A 27254-nucleotide genomic window follows, 5' to 3' on the forward strand; every position below is an offset into this window, starting at 1 on the left:
AACTTTACGTTCTAAACATTACGCAAAAAGGAAAAAGAATATTTTTTTTTAACAACAATAATAATTGTTGCCAGTGAGCAACAAGAAAAGTAATAACGAAACGTAAGTTAAAAATATTAGATAAAGTAGTAGTTAAGTTTAAATAACGATGTTAATTACTGCACAATCCTCATCAGGCACCTCGAAGTCAGAATTTTGAATTTGGAGTGTTTTTGCTTCACTTATTTCACACTTTGTTTAGATTTAAAGCATTTTTGTTTAGCATACTCAGTGATTTGGAAGCGAGAAGTGGCAACATTGTTCGAAATAAATTATTTGCAACTCCAGTTTGATAGACTTTTACTATTCTGCAAAGTGTAAGATATTTATGTTTCAATTTTAATCCACAAATTCAGTTCTTTCAAAGCAATGTGTCTCCGCGACCTCAAACAGAATACTTATTATCTAGCGGTATTCCACCTGTCGATAGACATTGTTGCTCGTGACGTCAGTCACGATTTTTCTCCGCGCGGAATTTGATTTAATTTTTGAACCTGGCAGCACAAAATTGTAAGAATGAAATGTTTATGTTTAGAACAGTTGAGTGCGTAATAACGAAACTAAAATACTGATATAAACTCAATATTTGGTGCAGAAACTTTATAGATGTAGGATTTTGTATAGATACGCTTGTGTTATCTGGAATTAAGGCAAGTATGGTTTTATTTTCTTTATTTATATCGTTTAGAACTTTAATCTTTCCTTGCGCATTTTGAAATGTCATTCCAAAGCAACGCTATGGATGACATTAGCATCTTGAGAAAAAACAGAAGCAAATATTTTTCGCTTTATTACGTAAATTAAATATTATTATTATTATTTTCGAGCAAATATTACTCGCTTTATTATCAAGTTGGCAGACGTTATTAATGATAGTTCCGATGATGTAAATAATGGTGATTTAGAATATTTTTTGGGATGGACTTTCGGAGATGTTGAGTGAAATGAAATTATTGGATAATAATAGCATTCATAATTTATTCTCCGATACTGAGTATGAATCTGATGTTTTACAATGTAAAGAGTATATAAATGCTGGCAAACTCGCTATTTTTAAAGCACGTAAAGCTATGCTATGTCGTAGCTTAGCTGCTAATAGCGTTCCAGTTTCTTTCCAAGTATGCCTCCTATTACGCTACCAGTGTGTAAGTAAAGTTTTAGATGTTTTATGAACAAAAATTAATCCACAAATAATTTGTCCACAAATAATTGTTTGTAATAATAAATCCACGTCATAATTTGTTAAGTTGTCAAGCACAGCCTTTTAATATAGACGTAAATTTTTAACTAATACGATTATTCAGTTAAGTTTGGAAAAAATACTTTTGAAATTCCAAATATTTCTTGCTCTGAGCTTTAAAATTTCGCAGTTTTAAAATTTATTTCATTATTCCGATGGCTTTAATTAATATAAATACAACAAAAGAAGAGTGAAAATGCTAATAAGCATAGTTATGAAGATATTAAATTATTTTAGTTTGCTTTATAATATTAAGATTATTTTTAAATTAATGGAACCCCCCTTAGGCAGATAGCCCCGTAATCAAACTAACCAAACTGCAATTAAATAATCTAATGTAAACTATTCGAGGTCTGATAAGCATTTTGATTTTGCTTTCATCATCACGTTTGGCTTAGGCCAGATGCTATATGTAACTATTAGTGTTATTTCTAATCTGAAAAGGAAATTACAATAAATGAAAAACAGAGTTTGGGTTATTTCTGTGCGAAAAAGGGAAATCTTCATTTATTGGCCTATGAAATTGGTCAGATTTATCACGAACAGTCTATTATTACATTCAATTTTAAAATCATTCATAATAAGGAAATTTATACTGTTGAAATAGAGTATGATAGCGAAACGAGAAGCCCATTTCTCCACATTCCTCTTCTAATGAAATGTTATGGTTGCATTTTTTAAATTATTTTATGCACTTTTATTAATATCTGATTTCAAAACAAGTTCCCTAAGTTGTTCTGGTTTTATTTTTACTAGAACGTTAAAAATATTGAGACAGAATATCTAATCGAGACTAATGTATCAGTCTGAGAAGTTCTTAAGTATTATTTAAATCGTCCAGATTCAATTTTAATACTGAACACTAAAAGATATTGCTTTTCCTGGAATATCTGAAGTAAAAATATTTGAAAAGAACAGCTTTCATTTTAGTATACTGCCATGTATGCGAAATGTTTCACAATTATAAAGATGTAGTACAATTAGTGGGTGAATAAATAAAATGAAACGTTACGTTATTGCGAATGATACCTTTAGAGACGGGTTAGTACGAACAGTAAGGATGTCGGATAAGAAGAATAACACATAAATGAAACGAAAACTGTAAGGACTCGGACTTTACCTGTGGTCCAAAAGGGTTTTTTAACTTTTTTTAAAGCTCGCAGTCTGCTGCTGCATCTACTCTAGCTAAACCATTTCTTTCTGTCATTTTAGCTTTATTATCAAGTCTCATTTTCTTCACACTTACGCCATCTACAATTCAACAAGAAAAATTGGAAAAATTTTAAAAGCAGCATGTGTTCTACTATTTTCAGTGTTTTCTCAGTTTACCATGTCGATGTACTTAGTAAGATGGCTTGCGAAACTTTTTGTGTTAAATTTATTAATTAAATATCCGCTCTTCGCACTCGTGCGATAAAAATAAATTCAGTTGAATAGCTAAATAACAAAATATTTAAAAATAGCATATCTTTAGAATTCCCAATAGATAGTTACGAGTGAAAATTACGAACATCTTTGGCCCAGCTCGCTTTCAAATCGTTCAGTTTCAAACTTAAAGTTTTACAACCAGGTGCAGATGCTCGGGTGTAGAGGACTACGCTATTCCAAACATGCTGTCCCTAGGAACAGTCGTTTTTTCACGGTGCGAGAAATATACTTAGTTAGCCACAAAAGTCTGCGTACAGACTAAATTTTAAATTAAAAAACACTGAAAGCATAGAAAAAATGTATTTTAATCATTTCATTTTTTTTCTTTTATTAGCTAAAATTGTAAGCTTAAATAAAAAGTAAATAATATCAGTGCAATATTTTTACATTTTTCCAAAAATATATTTGTCACAAAAAACTCAGAAATTCCCTCCAATAAGTCTGCGTACACTTAAAAAAATGCGAAATATAAGTTTTTTACATTACTTCAATACTTTGTAGGATATCCTTTATTCTTCAAAACAGCTTGCAGACGTCTGGGCATTGACTGAACTAGTTTTTCAGTGTCATCCGACGTAAATTTCGCCCATTCTTCCTGCAATTTACTAATTAGCTCATTTCGCCAAGTAATATTGTGTTTTCGAATTCGTTTCTCCAATTTTGCCCACAAATGTTCGATTGAATTGAGGTCTGTTGACTGTGGAGGAGTACGCAACTGTCTTGGAGGGTGATAGAGGAGATATTCCTTCACAATTTTAGCTGTATGTTTCGGGTCGTTGTCTTCTTGGAAAATAAAGGTATTAGAAAGGTTTAAAATTTCGGGCACTGTCTTGTAGACGTTTCTTCAGAATATCCAGATAAACATACTTATCCATGACTTAATACTTATACTTACATAGCTATCCATCAATAATGTGAAAATCTCCAACTCCTTTCGATGACATACACCCCCATACCATCACACCGCCAGCTCCATGTTTGACAGTTTGATTTCAATTTCTCAGATTCAGTCCTGTTCATGGTTTTCTCCATACAATAGGATAGCTATTAACTTTAAATATTGTAAATTTACTTTCATCTGACCAAATTACATAGTTCTAGAAGTCCTGCGAAGAGTTTAAATATGTTTTGGCAAAAGCAATTCGTTTCTTTCTATTTGTCTAGGGAAATGTATAGCTTAGACCTAGGTTTGCATCCATGATAATCGGCCTTTCGCAGCACTTTTCGTATAGTTTCAGGAGAAATTTCCATGTTGCTAGTTAACAAAATGTCTTTTGCAATGCTTGCAGCAGAAAGTGTTTAGGATTTTGTTTAATTCGTAAAAGAATTTTTTTTTTCTTCTCTCTGCGTTCGGTCCCCCACATCTTGGTTTTACAGCAAGACTACCAGTGTCAAGATAGTTTTGAATAACTCTTCGCACACTAGAAAATGGTTTTCCCATGGTTTTACCAATATAACGAAGAGTTTTACCTTCATCTCTCAATTTGATAATTAGTTGTCTCGTAACTAAAGGAATTTCTTTATTGGTTGTCATTTTCGTCAAAGAAAATAGAAATAACAACTTCCAATGAACGTGAAATTTGCTTCGGAAGTCAAGGACCTTGAAAGTGTAATCTTGTTTGCATTCTTCAAGTTTGAAGTTTAAAAGTTAGATAAGAAATCCTCCTCCTTCGCGTTGTACGCAAACTTTATAGGCTTTGATTTTTGGTCACTTTGGTCACTTACATTTTAAAAATTAGTGTGCATAAATTATTAGGTATAAAAATATTACAGTTAAATAATTTCAAAGTCCCTTATTGAAACTAAATATTTAAAAAATAAAACTTTAAGAAACTACTCTTTTCGCACCTTAAAATTTGGATTTGATATTTCTTTTCTTGATGTACGCAGACTTTATTGACTAACTGTACATTCAGGCAGACATTTACTTAGTTAGTTCCTTTAAAAGTAATGTAGGGACTTTCGAAATTTTCACAGTAATGAAATATTTATTCCCTACTTACAACTGCATTTATTCTTGCTAAGTCATTTTGTCCATGCTGTCACTTTATCAAACAATGGGGCGACATCAAAATTAAGCTGATCCCATTTCTTAGTTCATCAGAGAAACAGTTATTTTAAACTTCTTGCATTTCCAAAATTGATATTTTAACAATTTGCAGCAATGTGGAAGCGTCATTTGGAATTTTGAGTGATCAGGAGAATGTTGAAAAATGGAAACTTTCTAGTGTCCTAGAAAAGAAGCCCTCGTTCGCGAAAAACGATTAATATATGAAAGAACCATGAAATAAAAGATATTTTTGGAGTATGAATTAGGAAATGCATACCTGGTAAACCGTCCAATACATCTAATTTTCGGTGTCCACCAACGGCCGAGTGGTAACGCCGCTGAATACTGGTAATTTGACCTGGGATCGAATCCAGGCGAACGAGCTAGTTCCCCCCCCATGTAACTGAAATATTCTGGTTAAGTAACCTTAATAAATTCTGACCTTAAGAATGAATCCAGGTTCCCTTAGGAATTCCTCCACGAAGAAATGTCTCCCATAGGCAAATAACCATCGAGTTGCTTTGGCTTTACTTATTATAGGCTAACAACGACATCTGTTCCTTAACATTATCGTCTGAATGTAAAACGAAGTGTTGCTTTATGTTAATCTGTTAGTGCAGAATGATCGAAAAATTAATGTTAAATTATTGAGGTCTAACTGGGAGACAATGGTTTGAAGAATTAGTAAATAAGCAAAGCTTGTGATTTCTTAGTATTTTCTTAGAAAGTATACTCCATATTCTTCCATACAAAAAAAAAAAAAAAAAAAGGGTTTAAAGGAAACGAATTGCGAATATGGCAACGGTCATTTAACACGCTGAGCGCGGCGCCGAATTTCCTGTCCTTTCCGTTCAGCCGGTAGCGAGATCAGCCGTAAAGCTAAGACGTATTTTTGTTTAGAATGTTTCAATACATTTCATTAAAACTAAATTTGATCACATTTCATTGAGACTATATTTATTTTTTAACTTTAAATTTTAAGATTTTTTGTTAGCCAGGAAATTGGCCAAGGTATCGTAATTTGTTCAGCATTTATGTTCTGCGCCGCTTCTTTGGCTAGCTGATCCGCCAGCTCGTTTCTTGTTTGACCAGCATGGGCCTTTATCCATTGCAGCTTTAGGTTTAGCACGTTTTTTCCGCGGGAAATAGTTTAATTTTTTAACTATTTCTCGCGGACCGAAGCCAGCCAAACGATAATTCCAGTGCCAGTCCCCAGGCACCGACGCCAGCCACACGGAAAGTTCACTGCCGGTACCCAGGAACTGACGCCGGCCACACGGAAGGTTCACTGCCGGTTCCTGGGAACCGGCGCCACATTTAACGTGTTAAACCTAAAGCTGCAATGGATAAAAGTCCCTGCTGGCCAAACAGGAAACGAACTGGCGGATCAGCTAGCCAAAGAAGCGGCGCAGAACATAAATGCTGAACAAATTACGATACCTTGGCCAATTTCCTGGCTTAAGAAAAATCTTACGCAAAAAATTAAATCCCTGTGACAGGAAGACTGGAACTCTGACTCATTATCCCCACAGTAACTTATGATCCCCTCATAATACATGCTCAACTTGTACGGTATATAACAGGACACGGTCCTTTTCCGGTATATTTTGAAAGGTTTGGCATTACAAATACGGCACAGTGCATTTGCGAGTTGGGTACACCCAAACATTATGTAGTTAACTGCCCAATAACAACTGATTTGCACCTGCCGATCCCGCCAACGAATGAGCAAGCATTTAGGTGGTTGATGATTAATAACAAGCATACAGTACGAAAGATGAACAAAATTGTTAATAAACTTACGGACCTCGGCACTGACCTATGTCAAATCTGATTTTATATGTCTCTAATGTAAATCGTAAAGAAACTATCTTAATCTGCAATGCAAATAAAAACCAAGAATTGCCCCGTTATGTGGACTCCCTCGGTTTTAAACAATCCTCTGGCTTTGAAGCGGACATGTCAGGCAGTCAGAAAATCACTCTCTTGGCTATTCCAAATGTATCAAACTGTTCTAATGTACTGTATATAACATACTGTACTATACATAATGTGGACTCCCTAGGCTATGAACGTTCCTTTGGCTGTGGAGCGGACATGTGAGGTAGGTAGATATTGACTGTTCTGCTATTTGAAAATTAATACTATAATACGTATAATATGATATACTTATTGTTTTGATATTCATTTGGCTAATATGACTAATAACATGTACGGTTTTATTATTATTTATTTGAGTAATTGCATAAAATCATTGAGAGATGACTTTGTTTCCTTGTACTATAGAATTGACATTTATACTGAATAATTATTTTAGTAAGCACATAGAATTCTCGTATTAAATCATTGTATTAGAATAATCGTATAAAATCATCTTACTGAATCATTGAATAGTATTCAATTTCCAGTGTGCAAGTCACATTGTGTACTGTTCATTTCTTAAAACTGAATTGTTTTTAAGTAAATGTAAAATCAGTACCATAATAAGTACTTAGATGACAAAGTTATTGCTTTTAATGTTTACTTATCTGATTTATTTAATTATGGAATGGTTCTGTCATTAATTTGAGTAATCGTTTTCTATCAGAGTAATTGTGTGTTGTATTGATTCATAGTATCATAGTTTTGAAACATTGTAATAGAGTAATCGTATTGATGATTGTGTAGATGATAAGATTATTACTTTTAATGTTTACCTACGTAGTACAATTGCTAGAGTAATCGTATTGAAGAGAAATTGTATTGTTTTATGGTATTATAGTGTTAGCTGGTTTGGTATGATTTATCATTGTACTTAGAAAATGTATAGAATATTCCACACAGAAATGATATCTGTTTGGAAGAAATGTTTCCAACGTGGAGGACGTTTTGGTACCTAGGAAATTTTCTCGTCTACCGTTAAACGTTGGCCGAAAGAGAGCGAAAAGTTGGCGAAAATCCCGGCTAAATTGTCGAAGTTATTTTTTGCTGAGAGCGGTTTTGTAGGTGACGATCCAGACAAAGTTACGCCATTTGTTTTTGTGGAATTCTGTGATGTACTTCTATCTGCTCATTTTAAAATAAAAATATTTATAAGTCTGACTTCACGATCCAGCAAACAGCCACTGCTCCGAAAGCTTTCGACAGGCTTTTTATTTTGCATTTCGCAAAATTGGTTTTGTAGATTTCTACTATTTTGGTATGGTTTCCGATTAAACTGGAAGTTCTGTTCAGAACCTTAAGAATACCAACTTCTCTCAAGTAATTGCTCCAAACGGTAACTATTGTGTCAGCTATATCCAGCCGTTCTTCCCATTAAGCCCATCAACGGCCGAACGTAAAACCCGCTGAACACTGGTTGTTTCGTCCGAGGTTCGAATCTTGCGAACGGGCTGACTGCTTGGATGTTTTCGTTGTTTTTCCCATGTGTAACGTGTATATCAGCTAGTTTCCCTTAGTGTCCTCCACGATGGCATCCCTTATCGTAACACTTTGCGGGCCGCGCATTTATCGAAGCGCCGTTACGCTGCCGCCGGTTCACGCAGGTTCTACTGCTCGCCAACGGTGATATTTACGCAATTTTTCGAAACATAAGTAGTTAGTATATAATTATTATTAAAGAAAGCACTAAAATAACTGTTACACTATTTTCATTCCATTTTATTCCAATTATATTTTTTAATTAGTACTAAAACGTTTTATTTAGAAAATTTAACTCCTAGGATTCATAGTTCTTTTTAGTATGATAATTCTGAAAAAATTTTCCAACATGCAGAAAAACGTTGCAGGAAGAACACATGTATGCAGTGGAACTTCTTTTCGGCAGTGCAGACTTTACAGGCCCTTTGCGGGTTTTCAATTCTCCCATTACCACTAATACGTGTTATTCTATGTTTTCTCAAGTCCGTAGTAAGTCTGCCTGGTGGATCAAACCTCGGCGATCTTTTATCACATTGAGCAGCCGATCTTGATTGTTGCTCCTCTTCATTCCCATTAATCCATGCTAGTGCAAGGTTTAGTAAAAATTGTTTGAATCTAATAGGATTTTCATAATTTTTTATGTATATCTGGAACGCGTTGAGTAATGCACAGTTTATGAGATATAAAACCGGTTTTTTTTTTTTTTTCCATTTTTTGTTTTTGTTTTGCGGAGTATGGAATAACACGATAGGTATTGATCGGCGTGATCAACACCTTTCATAAATTTATTACACTCTTGTATGCAAATTGGGGTACTATTCGGTTTCGAGGGCCGTAAAAAAATTGCAGCGAAAATGCTGATTTCAGATTGCGTAAGTTTATATAGTTCTATATTTCTTAAGACGTCATTGAAATACCAGTTTAATTTTTAATTCCTTTTTTGCTATCCTATGGATTTAACAATTTCGGAATTGCCTATGATGAAAAGTCTGCGATAGAATTTTGGGTAAAGTGCAGAATCACCCACTGCTTGACACGTTTTTAAGAATTGCACATACTCGGTATCCATGTGCCCATCGACCTATTTTCACTTGAAAAAAATCCTAGAATTGCACAAAAATGGCACTGCGCACACCCTTGACTTTATCTATATACACATCGACCTATTGTCACTTAAAAAGTAAAAGCAAATTGACACAATTCCAATTGCTTTTACCCTTGTAAAAAGCGGCAAAGAAATAAGCGGGAGATTCTGCACTTTACCGAAAATGTTTTCAAAGAAAAGGCATCATTCATTATAGAAAATTATGTTTGAACAACCAACGAGATGACATTATGCTTTAGTGGCCAGAAAATTGATAACTTGGTAGCGAAATATTATATGAAATTAACCTTTCATCTGAATTAAAACATCAATATTTAAATAGTTATTTACTATTGTACTTCCTTTCTTGCGTTAGGGTTGCCGCAATTACTTTTGGCAGCACTGGCATCAACAATAGTTTGGCGATTTTTTACGGCCCTCGAAACCGAATAGTACCCAAATTGGTTTAATGCACTTCTTTTTGGTTCTTTTACTCACACATTCGACCATGTCTGCTGAAGTTATCGTAGAAATCATCATTATCAATTTTTTGGCCGAATTTCATTTTTGTACCATAATTTCCCCTTTCCTACGAAATTGCATTGACTTATTTTTCAATGTAGCAGATTGGCAGAACAATTTGGCTCTCCTCTGTTTACTCTAATTTTGCACAGATGTTTGTTTTATGCTTTAGTAACTCCTCTGCAACCTTTACATTATTGTAATAGTTGTCCACATATACATTGTGCCATAAATTTAAATCTGGCGATAGCACGGACCTGGCGAATATTGTTGCAGTTAGCGATTTTCCTTGCGCGCAATATATTTCTAAATTGCATATATAACCAGATGTCGCCTCAAACACCATACGAACTAAAATTCCATATTTTATAATTTTCGCAGGATTATATGTACGAAAAGATAGCCTGCCCCTCCATGGAATGATACCTTCATTCAGCGATAATTCTTTCTCAAGTTTATAAATTTTTTGAAACTTTTCTACCAGATACGAGTAAACTGGTTTTATTTTATCAAGCCTTTCTTAGCAATGCTCGTTATTACTGAAGTGCCAATACTTCCATAACTGCCGAAATCGGTTCCTTGGCATAGTATTCCCAAAAATAGGTGTATGTAATCCAGGGTGAGTAGACCAATAATCGTCTTATTCTGGTTTTCTTACTATTCCCATTAGGATAACAAACCCCAAAAGTTTTTTCATTTCTACAACATTTGTATCAATCCAAGCTTTATTCTTTTTGATTCAATGTTGTTATCATTAGTCTGCTGATTATGATATAAGTTTGTTTGTGTGGCAAACAAATTAAATAAATCGTCCCCAATGAACAATTCCACAGTTGATAATATATCTGGTGTGTATGGTACCTGTAACACAAACTGTTCCAGGCAAGCATGAAAGTTAGGTTTAAAATCAACTTCTGACCAATCATTTGCCACAGAATGCTCTTCATCACTTTCAGATTCACTAATTATTGGTCTTCCCTTATTTCTGAATCGTCTCACAATTATATCGCTTCCACTGTCCGAATCACTTTCACTATCAGAGCAATTATCCTCTTCTGATAACAGATCAGCATATATTTCCTCATCGAAGAGCATTTTGAAGGATATCTTTAAATCTAACGTAAGTTTCCGATATTTGAAGGCAGCGAAAGACAGTCTCAAACTAACAAAACAAGCGTCCACGAAAAAAGATTTCAATAATAGACAGTCTGGTGAATTGGGAGAGGAAGCAGTTGAAACCAATGTTTCCTGATCGTCAAATGTTTTGCTATAGTATGTCTATCTATACAAACGTCGATGTGAAGCATCGTCGTTCGCGAAAATAAGTTACGCGTACGTGACAGCGGCCGATAACTGTTGCCGAGCAAAAGTCACGCCAGCGTGACAGCGGCCCGCAAAGTGTTAAGCAGATAGCCATCGATGCTTTGCCGTAATCGCATAAACCAAACCAAACCAAACTAAACCTCTTCCCATTAAACAGATACGAATTCTCTTGACCAACTGTAAATGAAATAGAGTGTAGGCACTGTGACCCCACAACCGGTGAACCTTTTTTCAAAATGCCAGAAAAAAATTACAGCAATAGCTATTAATTTATCTCCTTCTCTCCATAAAAGCCTGCGAAGTCAAGTTTATGCATAAATGATGCTGCTTGGCGACAGTTTTACGGTGAAAGTCGTAATACGTAAGTACCAACGGTTTTAAGAGAAAATGGCTTCCATGAACGATTCAGGTAAATAAAATCTCAAAAGCATCAGTTCAGCCACGCGTAACCAAAATTTGTACAAACTTCTGGTATAGAGAAGCGTTACTTGTCAAAATACTAGATACGCAGAAAAAAAAAAAAAGAATTGAATGCTTTCAGATTTTATATTACGCCCAGTGGGATGTTTTTTTGGTTTACATGTACATGCATGTTTCATAAGCCTTCGAGATAACGTCGCTTTGTACTAAACCTATTTAAAAACAGCCTCTGTACAGAATTTCCGATAGACAGCCTCGCGCGCTGGAGATAAAAATATTTTATTTCGTAGTGTGTTGACACTGCTGGCTTTGAAATCGTTTAGTTTCTTAATCAAAAATTCACTAAAGTTTAAGAAATGTAAAATAGATAATAAAACAAATTCGAAATTCAAAATTCGATCTTCCAGTTGCACATATTCGGGTGGAAGACTTCGTTATTCAAAATTTGATGGCTATATTTATCGTTGTTTTTCCATAATGCGAGAAACATTCACGCGGGGAGAAAATATTCGGTGACGACAATTTGAAAAGTGATGCAACCATTTATAGTGATTCAAAAAAAAAAAAAAAAAAAATGCCGTTTCGAGACTTCTGGGCTAACGCCCGTTTAGGCCAAAAAAAAAAGTTTACCGAGTTCCTCACTTTTATTCTGTTAAATTAAGTGTGAAGAAATTTATTGAACTGCTAAGCGAATAATCGTTGGGTTCAAAGAACAGAAAGCGTAAACTCAAGAAGGGTTGTTATTATTCGCTCAAGATAGGATTAACAATGCGCCTCTTTCTTCGGACGTGAAGGAAAGCCTCCACTCGGGACTCCACTCAAAAGTAAGAAATAAGAACTAATAAATGACTAACAAAGAGATTTAGCCGAAACTAACACAATTCTAAAATAGTTGGCCCGTAATCTTAAAGCCCACCAGCGGCCGAGCGGTAAAGACGCTGAACACTGGTAGTTCGGTCTGAGGTTCGAATTCCGCAAACGGGGTGGCTGCATGGACGTTTTCGTGGTTTTCCCCATGTGTAACATGTATACGAGCCAGTTTCCCTTAAGTCCTCCACGAAGGCATCCCTCCCTTCAGGCAGATAGCCCTCGTGTGCTTTGCCATAATTTAATTTAATAATACAATCCAATCTAATCGTAATCTTAAACTAGCCGGCGAACTATCAAAAAGCGCATAATACAGCCGAGCGTAAGAACGGCTTAGAGAGACGTATCCCAAAGGCAAACGCGCGCTGTTCACGAATCCTAGCTCTCTGTGTCGAAGTTCCGTTTGCCGTTGTCGCAGTCTCTAGCTTGCAAGCTGTATACCGGCTCTCTTCCTTTGGTTGCTTCATGTAGCGGTGCAGGGACAGAAATGCCTAAGTGAGTCCTGAAAACAAGATATAATACATAAAATAATTTTTTTTTTCATAAACTGGAAAACTATATATGGCCTAGCTTGAATTGCCGGTTTGGCATCGCCTTATTGCTCGAGTAAAGGACGAAACACCTTCGTATTTATTTCTTAAATATTGTTCATTGAACGGGAGTTGGTTTGTTCCCCTTGAAAAGTCAACTAATTTCCGATCAATAGCAGTGATTACTTGCATTTAATTTAATTACTTGCTTTTAATTTATTTCTTTTTACAATTGAAATTTCGTTATTCATGATTTAATTCCAGTCCCCGTTAAACATTTTTAACAATTTACATTCAAGTTACTTTAAAACATTTTTCGAAATTGAACTTACTAAGTATGGATTCACTCTTTTAAGATAATTCTACTAAAATTAGTCTTAGGAGATAATATAATAAATATTCTTTAGTAAATAAATTATTATTAACTTACTTTGCAGCAATTGCGCAAGTAGTAGAATAACTCGATTTCGCACTAAATGAATTTAAGATCATACAACATTATATATATATACAGCCTTTTTTTTTTTTTTTTTTTTTTTTTTTTTTTTTGCATTAAATGAGTGATGAGGATGAAGTCAAAAATCATGCTATAAAGACATATTCCGCTGAGATTTTTGGACAGAGCAGATGCGAAAGCACATTAAACTTTATGTATGAAACTTTTGGTTATAGCTGAGCATGAAAGTCGAAAATGGGCGAAGAAATTTCATACTAAACAACTTTCCCTGACCAACCCTGCCGTAAAAATTGCTGATTACGATTTTAATGACTTCAGTTATATGGACAGGTCTCTAGCTATTTTAACAAATGGATTATGTAACTACTGTTATGTGCTTACTGTATCCTTTATCCTTATATTTGCACATATTAATATCTGTACCATGCGTTTTATTCTGTAGAATATCTGTGTAGGTCATATGTAACATGTCTAACTAAATTTTATCTTGCTAAAATATTATCGCTGGTCTCGCTTCTTGGTATTGTAATCTTTTGCATCCCTTCGTGTACTCTGGCACCATCATTCTCACACTTGACATGTCATGTGCTAATCTCTCGTCTTTCAGAAATCACATCACCAGCTCGACTGCTTTCTGGCCTTCAGATATACATTCTGCCTAAAAATATAGATTAAAATGTTTTTAAAAATTTAATTATCCTATATCCTATTCATATATCTCAGTCCTGGCTAACCTTAATGTGATTCAAATCGTCTTAATTGTGTTCTACAAGGGGTAGGGCTTTTGCCCAGGTACTCTGGTGTTGAGACACCATTCTACTGGCATCTAGTGAAGAATCTCGTTGCTAAAACGTTCAGAGTGGCTCATTATATTACATTCTTGTGCTTTCTGATAGAAGCGTTCATTGAGTTTTCTGAGAAACTTTGCCAATGATTCGATCTTAAGATCGTCGTGAAGACATATTTTACGTACATAGAAATGCGCATTTGTAATAATGCGAAAATATCTGCTTTGCATCACCTGAAGCTTCTAAAGTTCCCTGTCGGAGATAGTAACCCATGCCTGCGAACCGGAAGTCATGACTAGGCTGATAACGGAGAGTTAAATAAGTCTCTTCTTGTCCAAGTCCAGTGGAGAGTATTTCCCAATAATACGGTATAAGCATTTCATGATTTTAAGTCTCCTTTCACGCACATTATTAACGTGATGTGTCCAAGTAGGGCGGTCATTAAATAGGACACCAACATTAAATAAACACCAAGATATTTGGCCTGGGAAACCACCGGAACAATTTCATTGAATAAAGTTGGTTGTTTTTTTGATCGGAGCGTTTCTTTTGCGTTTCCGAAGGATCAAGAGCTGTGACTTTGAGGCATTCATTTGAATTTTCCATTGTTCTCATCACTGTTCAATCGGAAGAATAAAGATCTGGATGTTTTTTGACTGCACGATTTACATTTGCAGATTTCACAGCTAACACGGTGTCATCTGCATAGCAAGCCAAAATAGAGTTGTTGTGTCGAAGTCAGTTGAACTTGACTTTAATACTATTCTCTCCCTCCTTTGCATTCAACGCCATTCTAATAACTCATTCTGGTAGGGAGTTTTAAATTGAAACGAGATTAAGACAGGAAAGGTTCACTAAATTAAAATAACTGTTATAAAATTAAAACATACCTTACAAGTTATTATTCTCTTTGCCCTAAAATTAAAGAACTAACGAGCGACTCAAAATGCATTGAAAAATGTTCTTTGTGAGGCTAGGTAGCTTTTATAAGCGTAGTAACGAAATTCTTGAAACATTGAAGGATAGAAGATAATAAAAACAACTCTGAAAGCATTTCATTTTTACCCACTGCTGTAAAGGTTCACATGATGATTTTTATGAAAGAATGGAATATCATTTGCATAATATTGTTACGAATTTGGTATTTAAAAAGCTAATGTTAGTTCAATTATAAATTAAATGGTCTCGCGCAGTGCAGCGCGTGACGAATAGTAAAAGAAAGCTAGCCGGAAAAATTAAAAATACAAGAGCGCGTGCGTTAAATAAATAAATATCTCTTTTGATTTCGAGAAAATACTGGAAAATTCTAGCGCGTGATTTAAAAATCTTATAAAAGGAGGAAAACATCTCAGTTTGTAGTAGTCGCTTAGTTTGTTGTTGTTTAGAAAACTGCTGTTGTTGATTATAGCGAATTCGCGGATTAGCGTTCTTTAGCTGTTTTGAATTACGTTCTATTGTACATTTGAGTAGTTAAAAGATAACTACTGTGAGATATTGTAATACTGCGTGATAATTTGAGAAAATGTAAGCATTTTTGTTGTAATAATAATAAATTTTTATTCATTTTTCATCAGACTTGTGCATTCATTTCATAACGAACCCGTACGCACGCAACAATTTTTGGTGTCAGAAGTGGGATTTGAATGCCAATAACAAGAGCGATGGAAGAGCAATTAAGGCAGTTAATATCAGCCTTTGCCTCATTTAAAGAAGAAATTAAAGAACAAATGAAATTGGGCCAGGAATCCGTTAAGGACGAAATGAAAGCCGTTCAAGCTGGTCAAGAAGACATGAAAAGAGAAATTACTTGCATAATAGAAAATAAATTTGAAGCTATGGAAGGCACAATTGACGCAGTTGAAAATAAAGTTGGACATATTGAAGAAAAAGTTTCTTCCGTAAAAGATCATATTGAAGAAAGAGTTTCTTCGGTGAAAGAAGAAATAGAAGAAAGAGTTTCTTCTGTAAAAGAACATATAGAAGGGAGAGTTTCTGCTGTGGAGGAACGAATTGAAGGAAGAGTTTGTGCCGTCCAACACCAAATCGAACAAAAAATTGATGAGAGAGTTTCTGCAGTTGCCAAAGAAATGGATACTTTAAAGAAATTCATAGCGTCGGCAGGGAGCAGGAGTGATGATTTTAAATTCTTACCAATGCCTGCTCGTCCACCTCTGAAGCTATCGACATATGATGGGAAGACCTCCTGGCAGGTGTATAAGACACAATTTTCTATCGTGGCGGATGCGAATGGATGGGATTCCCAAGCTAAGGCCTGTCATCTCGCCGCTTCTTTGAGAGCCGACGCAGCGGATATCCTGCAGACGCTTCCCGAAAATCGAAGGCTAGATTTCGAAGCTCTATCCGGCGCTTTGGAGCTGCGCTTCGGCGAAAAATGTTTAAAAGACTACAGCAGGCTCCAATTAAAATCTCGTCAACAGAAGCTCACCGAAACGCTTCAGAAGCTCGCCACGGATGTTGAAAGGCTGTCACATCACGCCTTTTCGGAGTTCCCGACAGAAACAAGGGAAATCCTGTCCCTGCAATATTTCATCGATGGCATCCGGGACCTTGAAATACAGAAAGCACTGCGAATGGCGGATGTTAAAGATCTGAAAAGCGCTTTAGTGTATGCCATGAAATTTGAGGCAGCCCAGCAAGCCACCCGTCGAGACCGCCATCCAGTCAGAGCTGCTCAAGTCCAGGAGCCAGGGGATCAAGTCACTGCTCGTCTAGACGATTTAACTAGACAACTGAACGCCTTGAGACAGAATATTGGTGACAAGAAACCGACCGTAAAGTGCTGGAACTGCGGTGCTGAAGGACACATCCGACGAAACTGCAGAACACCCCAGGGCACGGATGCTAAGACCGCTCCTAACAAACAGCAGGGAAACTAATTAGTGGCCATCTCGCGGGGCGGAGGTTGCCAGATCATGAAAAGGCCCAGTTTAAAGCGCTTCAGATTTCTGCAGTGAGAGGCGGCAGTAATGGACTTTTCATAATAGGACATATTAATGGAGTTCCCTGCAATATGACGATAGATACAGGAGCCAACGTTACCATCATCCGAAAAGATTTGGCTCAACAACTGGGAAGCAAACTTATCTGGACGCCGCCCTGCGTTACCCTAAAGACTGTGTCCGGTGAGAAGATCAACATCGATGGAAAAGTAAATGCTAAGATCACGTTTGGAAGTGCCGCTTACCATCACACGGCATATGTAGCAGAGATCACTGATTCTTGCATACTCGAATTGGACTTTCTAAGGAAATACAATTTTTCCTTGGACTTTAAAAATAACGAATTGCATTCTACATCTGAGGACATAGCGTTATTTGGAGTCAATGATGAAGTTAAATCTGTCCATAAAAACATACCTTACAAGTTATTATTCTCTTTGCCCTAAAATTAAAGAACTAACGAGCGACTCAAAATGCATTGAAAAATGTTATATGTGAGGCTAGGTAGCTTTTATAAGCGTAGTAACGAAATTCCTGAAACATCGAAGGATAGAAGATAACAAAAACAACTCTGAAATCATTTCATTTTTACCCTCTGCTGTAAAGGTTCACATGATGATTTTTATTAAAGAATGGAATATCATTTGCATAATGTATACAATGTAAGGTTTACAGTAAAATCACATCATTAAGGAACAAGAAACTGAAAAAATAATACTCTATATCTCGTATTAAACTTTATGGCCCCATAAAAATGCAAACCAACCCCCAAAGAGAATTTCGCGTTTCCAAAAAGAGCGCCGACTCTAACCATCAATATAGAATTTTATGCACTTTGGGAACCCACTATAAATTTTTGCGACCTCAAATGGGGTCGAGTACCATTGGTATATGTCATTATCTCATAGCAGATTAATATTCATTGCCGCCGATCTACAAAAACAAAACAAAAAAAAAAAAAAAAAAACGTGCAAGTAGGAAACTTGTACAAAAAATGCCGGTATCATTTGAAACAGAAAAATACGGATAATTTTCATATATTTATGTAAATGTAATAAGTCATTAAATTGGACTTCTTCGTTTCTTGTATATATTATTCTTGTATTTCTTTTGACTGATTTCAATAGGTAAAAACATTTAGCTACTTTCATCTGTGTGCGTCTGTCTGTTTGTGGCATTATCTCTTCCAGAACTGCAGGGAGTTAAGCTTCCAGAGATGCCTCCCCCCGGGATTCCAAAAATTCGTGGAAAGCCATGTTGATCATTCTCATTCTTCGTACGACTTTGATTTATCAAGATATTGATTAAAAACTCAGAAAACGCTAATTTTCTCACTCATTTTTCCGAAAGGCAACAGTCTATCGCGCTGAGATAAAAAAAAAATCTGCTTTATTTGGAAAAGTGTTGCCACTGCTCGCATTCAAATCGCAGAGTTTATTTATTAATAAAAAAGTAAGTTTTATAAAATATGAAATAAAAATATGTTGCCAAATTTTAATCGTATTATTATTACAAGGTCATATTCGAACTTTGAAGAAAGCACGTTATAGCATGTGATGTCATTGTATGTCGAAAATTTTTCATTGTCAGCATTTTAAATAAATGGTTGCTATCGGCAACGTTTTTGTTTCAGGTTAGTATAAAGGACGTGATATGCTAATGCCACGTTGATTCTTTTATTGTTATTGAGTAAATTCTGTTATATTACATTAAAATTAAATCATGACGTCATACGTTTTAACCTGAGGTGTCAAAGTTTTTGTTTCTTGGGTTGGCAATGAAAGATTATTTAGGACCTGGTTGTTGCTTGGAAAGAATGAACTCATTTCATTCATATTGGAAATGTTTTTATATATTTACTTTCCAGAGATGCAGAGAACTTTTAAATTTTGCTTTGTCAGCAGCCCGCTAGTTCTGTCTTAAAATTTGATCGATGAATTGAGAACATTTGGAGATGCAAAGTTTTCATTATGACCTCAAGCTCAAATATTGCTAGTATAAATTCATTTCTGTAAGATAATTAAAAATACGGAATAATTGATTTTATGAATTTTGTTGATCTTAGTTTCAGTCAACTTGTAACATAACTTTCCATCTCGAAATCTATACCTAATTTATATCTTAATCGCAAGCAAATAATTAAATGTATTTTGGAAAAATAACTGAGTAAATTCGGAATGCATTCATTTAACAGGTGACAAGTTTTTTAAATCAATCAATTTTATATCAGAATTTCTAAATAGCGTGTAATTTAGCTTTGTACGATAACAATTTTCGGTACTTTTCCGTTCCGCCGGTGCAAATCTCGCCAAGCGGACTTTATCGACGACAACATACAGTGTACTCATAAAAAATGTTAACAAGTGTTAGCTCTAAGAATTTTGTAGTTTGAATTTTATTATTATTTTTTCCTTTTAATATCGTTTAAATTTTTGCAAAAAGCCAATAAATAAACACAATAAATTTGTAAAATGAGATCAATAATTTACTGTGCTTTTGTGATTCAAAATCCTGATTCGTCGGTTCATATCACGTGACCCCAAGTGATCTCATCTCACGTAAATTACGCTACAAAAATCTAATTCTCTCAGTAATTATTTACATTAATTTCAAGTTAAATCTTAAAATTGGGATACAAGTTTAAATGCAAGAATTATTTCAATTCTTACGAGTAGCTTATTCAGAAATTATGTAAAACCGCAGTGCTTTATTTCGCTAGTGCATTGTCATCAGAATTGATGAATTTAATCCTTGACCTTGCCTTTTCTGTACTTTCGCCTTCGGGTGAGCCGTATGATTGCATCCTAATTGACATAATTACCGCGAGGGGCATAAAATTGAACTATCTGGTAAAAAAAATCTACGTAATTGTATGCCAGTATCAGTAATCAATATGATAAGAAATAGCTGCGAATTGTTTTGAAAACGACGCGTAAAAGGTTACCAGCGAAGATATTCCGTTTGGCATCAGTTTCACCGTTACTGGCGATTTTATCGTCTGCGCTGGCAAAACGGAAAAGTACCCAATTTTCTAATTTGTTTAATTAATTTTCCCACTCTGAAATATCTATAACAGCTCTACATAAATTTTTATTTTACAGGGTAACTGGATGAATGGTACAAGTTGTGACAGCCGAGAACGAAGCAACGTGTGTTTTAGAATATTCGGAAGGTCCTTCGGTATTCTTTATTTCGGCACTTGCGTACTGGCACGTTGACTTCCAAGGGGCTTCGTAAATTTAGGTCGTTTGAAAACTTTCTACTATTACATTGCTGATTGAAGAACTTTTATCTTTGCACGAAACACTTGATTTCTGAAACGGTTCCACGTAACCTGTGCCGGGAAAATGAAGCATAAGAATTGGATTCAAGATTCATTACGATGTATACCTTCCCAATGTTAGTACGTCTCTTAACCATGTCCGACGAAACTGCTATTTCTGGGAATTCTATTCGCTTTTTTCTTTTTATTGAGAGTGTGCTTTTCTTATGGATTAAGTGTGCTCGATGCATCGTGCTGTGATATGAATAGTGAATTGTGTAGACTCTTTTAAGGATATTGGACTCTTCATGTCAAGTTCTTCGGGTCATGTGTTCTCCGGGGTAAGTGAGATATCTTGTTTGCAAATAGAGTTAGTTTACCAATTATAAATCCTTTTGTAAATTAATAATATAAAAATTGAAATTTCTGGCATTGATAATGTTAATAATTGCGACTTTCAAAACCCAATAAAACGGACGAGTGAATTAACCTTACTAAGCCAGAGTTCTCTATTGCTTTGCTAAATAGATTTTCTAGCTAATATTGATGATGATACAGTATATCTAATAATGTTTCTAATGCTATTTCTGATGTAAATGTTAATAATGATGTAAATTCTGGCATGGCTGTGAATTGTGTTGTTCACCCTGACCTTCTAAGTTCTAGTAATTTAAATGATAATAATGTCTAGGCAGGTGTAAGGTTGCAAAAGCAGCAGCCAAATCCCAGCTAGGCCACACCAAATATGGTCAAGCCTAGAAAGGGTAAAGCTTTTTACACCTCTGTAAAATCTTTATCTTATGAACCACCAGAATGCAAGTTCTTTGGTGATGAACGGTGAATTTCTATAAGTTGAGCCGACTACTGAAAATGATCATAGGATCTTCAGTTAGTATTTTCTAGCAGACATTGTGTTTTGCTAAAAACACATTGTGTTTTTAGCAAAACACAATGTCTTTAACCTGCGCAATAAGAAACCCTTTTAAAAGGTCTTCTTGGAGGCATACTCTCGAATTCACTTATCAACATTGTTTCTAATTATTTACCGAGTTAGCTTTTAAAGGGCATCAAGTTGTGCAAGTAACAAAGTACAGAACTAAGGTACCCCTTCCACGTTTCAGGCCCTGCTTATTCCTGATGAAAATTTTTACCAAATCCGTTATCTTACTTAGCTAATTTATCTTAGCACTAAAGTTGAAACATTTATTGGAAAAATTCAACTGCCCAAGTGTCACAATAATCAGAAACGGCATTCCTCCTCCGAGACTTGCCATGTTGCCCTTTGGTTGTCTGAAATACCCCGGATACCACAGAAATGGCAATTCTGATTGCCATGTTAAATACCCCCGATTTAGCACTTAAAGCACAATGCACTTATGTGTTTGCTTTCTAGGAACTGAATCTAACACTGTTACTCGGGTAAGCTATTCACACTTTGCAAAGTGAGTAACCGAAAATGCTTTCTGAAACAAGGCAGCCAAGTACATACTGACAATCGCGTAATATCGTACACTTTTAATATGTGATTTAATAAAAAGAAATCTTACACGAGACGATCTGCCTTTCAAATATAAAACCGAATACAATTTCTTAAGACAGCTTTTGATATAAAACAACGTTTATTCAGCATAGTAGGCATTTGAATAATTTTCCTTTGTGTCAGCTTACTATATTACCGTTAGACGATAATTAATTTTGATTTTAAACAACAAAGTAAATTTCTCTTGGCTTTCAGTTGTGAAACTGTGAGCATTTAGAAGGTGTTCAAGTGTGAAGCATTCGTAACCGATTGGACAAAGCTACGTTTGACTATTTTCGACGAACTACTATTTTATACATCTTAGACTTGTTGGGATACTTACGTATTAACGCCACCGCAGCTGCAGATTTGGCGGTTTTTAAGTGGCGCCAAACTACACCTAAAATTTTTGCGACAAATCATAAATTCTGATACAGAGTTTAACATAGATTCAAAACAGTCTATTTTCTTCGACCTAAATCTGTCGCCATATGAACTCTGCTAAATAAGATGCTAAATGATGTCTCACTGTCTCTTGTTCCTCCATTTAGCACTGCCCCACATTTTCTCAACTGTTTGTGTATGAATTCCTGTATCGGCATCAATAAAATTGTATTTATGATTAACTTTAGCATGTATAAATCCTTCTTTTTCTATTTGTTTGGTAACCTTTCCATCTGTCAGAATAAATTGTGCTACCATCTGCAATGTTTTCTATAATTTTATAAAGAAGGGTGAGTCAGTTCTTTTAGGAACAGTGACAACAAACGAATCTTTTGTTTATCTACATATACCACCCACTGTTCGGGTAATACTCGGATGTTTGGCAAATCTTAGACACATTTTCGTAGCACTAAAAAATGGCGTCAAAAATCAGCAAACAACGAGGCAAAAAAGAATCCAAAAGATAACTGCGTGCGAACAACACGATTACTCTTTATTGGCGCATCAGCGCAACTTCTGCTGCGGTGGCGTTAATACGGAAGTCCCCTTGTTGGCAACATTACCTGCAAAGGGTAAAAATGCGTGCTTATTCACTGGTAAGAAAATGTGCTCATTAGGAAAATTAACTTTGTATTTTAATAACATTTGCGTCATCGCGAATTAAACATTCTCTTAAACTAATAGATATGGGCTATTTTATATGTTATTCATCCAGTCAAAATTATTAAAGATTGATCTAAGTGAAAAATTAACTTCGTATAATTTTTTTTTCTATCGTTATATATTTTTCTTTAATAAAACATTTATATATATATTCGAAATCAATATTTACTTTTACGCTGCAAGCAAACCCAAACTTTCGAAATGAAATTTTGCACGACCTGCTGCTTACTCACTATGTTCAGAATATGGCTGGGGTAAGAAAATCTTGTTCATCCTTTTTGGCAAACCCATAAATCTTCACGGTACTCTTCTGTTGTGGGGATCGTATTGAGAAATATATTTATGTATGCGTGCATGGATAGAATATACGTGTTCATGTATGCATGTATATATGTAAGTGCGTATGAACGTACAAACATATACATGCATACATTTCTGAATCCGGTCACGATGACAGCAGTATACCAACTTCACTGCCTAAATAGCAACCTTCCCTGCTTGGGATAGGAAAATGATGATAAACGTTACAAAAAGCAGATTCCAAAATATTATTGAATGCGTTGTAATTTTTGGGAGTTAATTGCTTAGAGAGTCTTGCAGTAAGATTCCAAGTTTATAACCTGCATGTGACAATTTCTGTGTTGATGCACGACGGGTAATTTGGCTGACCAGTTGAAATAGGTGTTTTGAAAATAGTTTTGTTTCGCACCGATATGGATGACGAATACTTGTAAGGATAATAATCTTTGTTACTCGTGATTAACAGTGTGTACCTGTATTTTACGGCAAACATCAGTATCTCGCCTAATGATGACGTTATATTTGGAATTGACCGAACTCTAAATAATTAAAGCTTTTTCACCGTTAAATACGAGAAAATGGACCTTTGTCAGGTTTCTGAAAATTTTACGTATAGAAACGCAAACCCAAACTTTTGAAGTGAAATCTTACCGTATAATATTTACAGTAGATTTAGCCAAGGATTCAGTAGAAGTATTGACATTCTGATGACAGACTTTATTTTGCCATTTTTTTCCTTTTATTACATGTGTGGTTTTCCGAACAACTAGCATGTGGAAAGCCAAACTTTACTACTTTATCAGAATAATAATGATATAGGTGAGGCTCAACATCAGTTCGATCCACAATTTCTAAAATTAATTCATTTTTTCGTACCAATTTTTTCCTTTTATTATATGTGAGGTTTTCCCCAGCAACCAGTATGTGAGAAGCCAAACTTTGCTACTTTTATTGAATAATAATGTGAAGCTCAACGTGAGTTGGATCCACACTTTCTAATGGTCAATTTTTCATTTTATTATATTTTATTTATCACTGGTCAATCTTTTCTTTTTACTATATGTGCGGTTTTCCCAATAACCAGTATGTGGAAAGCCAAATTTTACTACTTTTATTGAATAATAATGACATACAGTTATTCAATAAAGTCTGCTTACATCAAGAAAAGTAATATCAAATCCAAATTTTAAGGTGCGAAAAGGGTAGTTTCTTTGTTTTATTTTTTAAATATTTAGTTTCAATAAGGGACTTTGAAATTATTTAACTGTAATATTTTCATATCTAATAATTTATGCACACTAATTTTTAAAAGATAAGTGGCCAGAAATCAAAGCCAATAAAGTTTGCGTACAACGCGAAGGAGGCAGGAGATTTCTTATCTAACTTTTAAACTTCAAACTTGAGAATGCAAAGAAGGTTACACTTTCAAGGTCATTGACTTCCGAAGCAAATTTTACGTTGATTGGAAATTGTTATTTCTATTTTCTTTGACGAAAATGACAACCAATAAAGAGATTCCTTTAGTTACGAGACAACTAATTATCAAATTGAGAGATGAAGGTAAAACTCTTCGCTATATTGGTAAAAACATTTCAAAACCATTTTCTAGTGTGCAAAGAGTTATTCAAAACTATCTTGACACTAGTAGTCTTGCTGTAAAACCAATATTTGGGAGACCGAAGAAGCTAACGCAGAGAGAAGAAAGAAAAATTCTTTTACGAATTAAACAAAATCCTAAACTTTCTGCTGCAAGCATTGCAAAAGACATTTTTTTAACTAGCAACAAGGAAATTTCTCCTAAAACTGTACGAATCCGAAAGGCCGATTATCATGGTTGCAAACCTAGGTCTAAGCCATACATTTCCGAGACAAATAGAAAGAAAAGAACTGCTTTTGCCAAAACATATTTAAACTCTTTGCAGGACTTCTGGAACAATCTAATTTGGTCAGATGAAAGTAAATTTACAATATTTAAAGTTAATGGCCACCCTATTGTATGGAGAAAACCAGGAACAGAACTGAATCTGAGAAATTTAAATCCAACTGTCAAACATGGAGCTGACGGTGTGATGGTATGAGGGTGTATGTCGTCGAAAGGAGTTGGAAATTTTCCCATTATTGTTAAAGTCATGGATAAGTATGTTTATCTGGATATTCTGAAGAAAAATCTACGAGACAGTGCCCGAAATTTAAACCTTTCTAATACCTTTATTTTCCAACAAGACAACGACCCGAAACATACAGCTAAAATTGTGAAGGAATATCTCCTCTATCACACTCCAAGATAGTTGCGTACTCCTCCACAGTCAACAGACCTCAATCCAATCGAACATTTGTGGGCAAAATTGGAGAAATGAATTCGAAAACACAATATTACTTGGCGAAATGAGCTAATTAGTAAATTGCAGGAAGAATAGGCGAAATTTACGTCGGATGACACTGAAAAACTAGTTCAGTCAATGCCCAGACGTCTGCAAGCTGTTTTGAAGAATAAAGGATATCCTACAAAGTATTGAAGTAATGTAAAAAACTTATATTTTGCTCTTTTTTTTTTTTTTTTTTTTTTTTTTTTTTTTTTTTTTTTTTGAAAGCGTGCGCAGACTTATTGGAGGGAATTTCTGAATTTTTTTGACAAAATATATTTTTGAAAAAATTATTTAAAAAGTATTACACTGGTATTATTTACTTTTTATTTAAGCTTACAGTTTTAGCTAATAGAAGAAAAAAATGCAATGATTAAAATACATTTTTCTTTGCTTTAAGTGTTTTTTTTTAATTTAAAATTTAGTCTGTACGCAGACTTTTGTGACTAACTGTATATGAGGCTCAATACAAGTTGGATCCACACTTTCTAAAACTAGGTTAATTTTTTCTTACGAATTTTTACTTTTATTATATGTGTGGTTTTCCCAACAACCAGTATGTGGAAAGCCAAACTTTACAACTCTAACAGAATAATAATGATATATGTGAGGCTCAGTGTTCGTTGATCCACAGTTTTATAAATTCATTTTTTTGTTTGATCTTTACAATACGGTAACTTGTAGTTTGGCGACATTTTGGAGGCGATAAAGGTTACTACTTTGGTTACTAAAGGACTTTGGTAATAATGTGAGCAGTACTCAGTTCCGATTACGCATTATTTTGTGTGAGGGAAATGAGAGATCATGGGATATGTCATGTGATATTAATGGACGAATTACGGTTCTTTAATCGGAAAAGGGGGGGAAATCGGGAAAAATCTGGAAATTTTGTATTTGGCTTTATTCTGTGTTGTGTGAAACAGTGTTCGTGAATTTTTGGATCCCATGGCCGTAACTAAAGTGAATTCGAAATGGGTATTTATGTATGTATTAATTTAATGTATGTGCTCATTTATATTTTAAGTAGTGTTTTTGAATTTAATTATATTTTAATTAAATGCTAGTTATTTTGTGAATTTTATGTTTGTAGGAATTTGGTATACGTTTTAGTTGAAGTAAACGTGCATGGAAATAATTTAAATATTTGACACTAAGTATTTGTAATGCTTGCGGTATGAATTCGTTGGTGACGTGTATAATGTAATGGATGATTTAGAGGTTAAAAGTTTTTGGATATTTTATTTATTTTATATGTGGAAATGTTCATATTTGTAAAGGGTAAATACTGTTTCGCGATCAGGTAATTTCATATATGTTCTTTTTACCGGGTTTAAAGATTGAGAAAATTGTCATGTATTTTCCTGAAATTTTTCTAATTTATGAGAAAAAAGCAGTGTACATGGATATAGTGAAGAGTGTGCGCAATGCCATTTTTGTGCAATTCTGGGATGTTTTTTTAAGTAAAAATAAGTCGGCATGTACATGATTTATGTGTATGTGTTATTTTGAAAAACGCGTAAGGAGTATGGTATTGTGTACTTTTTCCCAATTTTGCAGTGAATTTTTGTCATTATTAAGCAGTTTTGTTAGATAAAA

General features: G+C 34.7%; 1 long non-coding RNA gene across 1 annotated transcript in view; it reads left to right on the forward strand.

The window, feature by feature from the left end:
• Positions 1-464: 464 nt before the first annotated feature.
• LOC146996194 (uncharacterized) overlaps positions 465-27254 on the forward strand; it is a 52250-nt gene continuing 25460 nt past the window's right edge. Inside the window, exons 1-2 of the long non-coding RNA XR_015042029.1 lie at positions 465-689; positions 20209-20710. This is a non-coding gene — a long non-coding RNA (uncharacterized LOC146996194). The remainder of the gene's footprint in view (positions 690-20208; positions 20711-27254) is intronic.

The sequence above is a fragment of the Stegodyphus dumicola genome, chromosome 7, assembly GCF_044657685.1.
Source record: "Stegodyphus dumicola isolate Sdum_Otavi_A_Nest chromosome 7, ASM4465768v1".
Lineage (NCBI taxonomy): Eukaryota > Metazoa > Arthropoda > Arachnida > Araneae > Eresidae > Stegodyphus > Stegodyphus dumicola.